We start from the raw sequence: 4,321 nt of genomic DNA, 5'->3' as shown, positions 1-4,321 counted from the left end.
CTTACCATTTGAACTCCTTGAAGGTAATTTTTCTTGATTTTTATCGAGAGTATTCTTAGGTCATTTCAGTTATCTAAGATGTAATTAACTATAGGGGCTTGCCCCTATAGGGAGCTTATCCCGAACCCAGCACAATATAAACCCTATTTAATTCCTTATATTAAATAGGGGAACTTGTCGGCCAATACATTGGTTTCGCAGACCAAACGGATGTCATAACTTTCTTTAGTTTATTTGATCGAGCCTCCCTCTCAATTCTTGCGTTCCTCCTTCGGGCTAGATACCTGATTTGAGATAAAGCGCTCTTTCATTTAAACTATGAAAATTATGGGGTCAGTTTGACTTCATCTTTTTCAAAACTAAATTTTTTAAAACGTCCTTCCGAAGCAGGCAACGAGATTTCAATTCCGATGGCCGACAGCTTCTTACGGGCAAACCCCACACCAAAAATAGTGCCGACAATCTTGTTTTCTTCAATTTGGTTCCATAAACCAGTTGAAGAATACCCTGAGGATGATCTTCCATGATACTTTATAACTGGTTGAGGCGCATACTTAATGGGATAAGGTGATGTATGAAGTTTGTGCTCACGAGTCAACACATCAGGGATATTCATAACCATTGAATTAGACTGTACAAAAGCTTTTAAAAGTGCCAAATTAATTTGTGAAGTGATTTCGTTAGATAATTACAAGTTATAAATTATGGTGTGATGAGATGGAGGAAGAATTAATCTCATTTATGGATTAATGTTTGTGTTTGCTTTTGTGTTACAACTTTATATAGGACTTGAAGAATATATTTATATGTCTATGCTGATACCTGTTATGTTAGTTAGACTTTTGTTTAGTCAATTTCATTAGTTTAGATTTACTTTCTGCAACATGTTTTCTATCCTTATTAATAGTTGTAGATGTTTTTGACAGACAGTTGTGGTATATAGAATTTCTAAACAATTTTTCTTCCTACTTATATTTTCTGTACTTAATGTTATACATTTTTAAAATCAAGTTTGGGGGTGGGGGAGAAAAATCATTTTAAAACTTAACTTCATTTGTCTTCAGTAGCTTGTATTTAATTCAATATCACTTTTTAAAATGACAAGTGGTATGTGGTGTTATCTTTAGGATACTGTACTTTTGATTTTTAGAAATGATATAGAGAAACTTAGTATAAAAGTTAGTAAAAATGATGAAACTAAAGTTAAGATATTTAGTAGAAAATATTAAAGAAATAATTTACTATTTATAATAGGAAAAATTGAATTTTTGAAAAATTAAAGTTTTTTAGAATAATTCTTTTAAAGTTATAGCATTACTTAAGGGCAAGTAACATTAAAGTTTGGGGGATTTTGACATGCCTAAAATATATTATTTTTATTTTCACATTTAATGTTTATTTTTAATGATATTGCACTTTAATGAAATCTATTTTTGATGTTTTTGGTTGCAAGTACAAATAAATGGAGCAAGTGAAGCAAAAGACATAAAAATAGAACAATTTAGAGTCAAAGGAAGCTAAAAGGTCAAAGTTGACCTGGCGCCTAGGTGCCAGACAACAAAGAGACTGGTGCCTAAGAGCGAGAATTTGGCGCCTAGGTGCCATAAACGATTTTCAAGAAGGTTCAATAAATGTGGACTACTTTTGAAGGGGCGCTTAAAGTGACTCTTAGTGATTTTGAGAACACTTTTTAAAGAGACTTCTAGAGAGTCCAAAGGAGTCTTTTCGGAGAAGGGAGATTTTTATAGAGTTTGACATGAGTGTAGAGAGGAGATGAAGATGTAAATTTTGACATTTTCTAGAGAGATTGGTGAGGGATTTTGAGAGAATCTATAAGGAGCATTGCATGGATTAGCGGGAAACTTTGTTGGAGAGACATTCATCTCTCTTTCAAGGGGAAAAATCTAAGTATTGTGTTCTTCATTATCAGATGAATTTTGTAAACAATTATCTAGTGGATTTGCTTCGATGTAATGAAGTTTTTTGTTGTTTTTTTACTGTGCTTTGTGAGTAGTGTTTCTTACTCTTTCTTCTTGTCAAGAAATAGTGGCATGAGTATGTTATGTCATTGTTTTCCTTTTACTTTTCTTTTGCAATGAGTAGGATTCTTATTTAGAATTTTGGGATGCATGTTAGAATAGGTTTTGATTATCCAAGTGATGATGTTTACTTAAACTTCATTTACATTACAATAATGACCTGTTGTAGTGTAAAATTTGTTGTAATTACATTAAGATTCGAGAGGGTAGTGTAATTCTTCACAAAGTGGAACCACATTTGATTTTATGGATGAGAATGTAGTCCATGTGGTTGAGTGTAAGAAAATAGGGAAATAAGTTTTGAATGATGTAAATTGGTAATTCTAAGGTGACAAATTAGAATCTCTAATTTGATTCAGATGTTTGGAATCTAAGGCTAAAGTTAGCCTCCAGGCGGAGGGATAGTGGGAACTCTAGAGTGAGAGCAATTATCTTTCCAACCTAATTAGAGATTTAAGAACTTAACTATGTATTTGTCAATGTTCTTTATTCCTGTGTTTGAGGGTAAAGAATATGTATGCTCCTATTTGACACGTTACAATATTTAATATAGTTGAATGCTATATTGGGGAAATATTTGTTAATGAGTGTAAATTAGTTGTTTCTAAGGTGACAGGCTTGATTTTTATCACATTGACTTAAGGCTTCGTACCTTAACACCAAGATTTGGTCACATCTGTGGCATAGGCTATGGTACGCTAGGGTGCAGGCTAGTTAGTTTTGATGGGGGAATCGTGATGTTAAGGAATTGACTTTAAGTTAATCAATGTTCTTTATGCGCTCGAAAGAGGGTAAAGAAGAGATTTGCTCATATTATTAATTTTATGTATCTCACTCCTACACCTTTTCCAATTCACTTCACAAGAATAGTAGTTTTTAACATCTCAAAATTCACCAAACCAATTCACCTAGATAAGGTTATCTTTAGAATTAATATTTGCATTTAAGAATAGTGGTTATCGTTACATTTAATATTTACATTTAGGAGTAGTTATTGGTTGTTTTAAACTTAAGATTTACATTTAGGAATACTTGTTAGAAAAACAACTTAAATCGACCTTCCAAACTAAGACCTGATATCAGTAGACTAAACTTTGACTGAGGACCTCTTACCTCGCTTCCATGTGGGATCGATAAATGAGACTCCACTAGAGCCATGTATTACTTGAATGATACGTATACTTGCGTAGAACCTCTAGTGTGTGCACGTACATATGGGGCACATCAAGTTTTTTATGGTTTCACTGGGAATTTAAATTGATATAAAACACGCATAAAAACACTGCACACCAGGGACACATCATAAAGCAAAGAATGACCCACCTCCCTTGCACAACATATCATGAAAAATTTTTGTGGGAGAAAATCTTTGTAGCCTAGGGATCATCAAAATCATAGGATTTTCTGTTTTGTATGCTTCAGCGGGTTTCATTCTTCCCATCATAAGAACAAAACTGTCGGAGCAAATGTAGGATTGCTACAATCCCACATTTTGGTTTTCGAAGCTAAGGCTAGGGAGAATTCTCATGGATTGTAGAGGATCGCAAAAAACTATCTCTTAACCTAAGGGGCTCCCTTTAACAACATGTTAGGGCTAGATCTGTAACACATAACTTAGGTGGCTTGTTAGAAAGGCAATGCACTGATTCAGAGGTTCTATACCTTCATGAAATCTGAAGGCACATACTCTTCGCCTGTCCAAGCTATTAGCCTCTGGACCACAAACCAACATACCTCACAAAACATGCATGGAATGAGTGAAGGAGCAAATGAGGTATACATATATTTAAAAAATATCACAACATATGGAAAAATGAATGCCACCTACCTCATGAAAGGAGAAGTTCATGTCAAGGCCTCACGCAATTGGATCCAGAAGGTGGAAAGAGGTCGTTGGTGGGAGCTTCGACCAAAGGAAAAAAACATCGATGTTTTGACAATGAGAGAAAGGAAGGGGTGGCCAATTTGCTTAAATGCATGAGGTGATTGAAAGAACATCAATAGAGTCGGACGCTGGCAAGTGGAGGTCATCATTAGTGGCAAGGGAGCTTCAGCGAGGGGCTTAGGTTGAGAGGATTTCAGTGAAAGGGCGAAAGAGGCAAACAACTAAGAGCCGAAATTGAGAAAAATCGCCTACTGTTGGGGAAGGCGTGAGTCGGATGTAAGCATCACCAGCAAGTAGGTGCGGCGAGGTGAGGTGTGGTGAAACCAAGCTCATGACCAGGGCAAGACCCTTAGGGCAACAAGCTAGAAAAAGAGAGCAGGTAGCCGCCAGTCACACG

This window comes from Phalaenopsis equestris, unplaced genomic scaffold (genome assembly GCF_001263595.1).
Source record: "Phalaenopsis equestris unplaced genomic scaffold, ASM126359v1 Scaffold235834, whole genome shotgun sequence".
NCBI classification, from domain to species: Eukaryota; Viridiplantae; Streptophyta; class Magnoliopsida; order Asparagales; family Orchidaceae; genus Phalaenopsis; species Phalaenopsis equestris.
Note: the sequence above shows the minus strand (reverse complement) of the source record.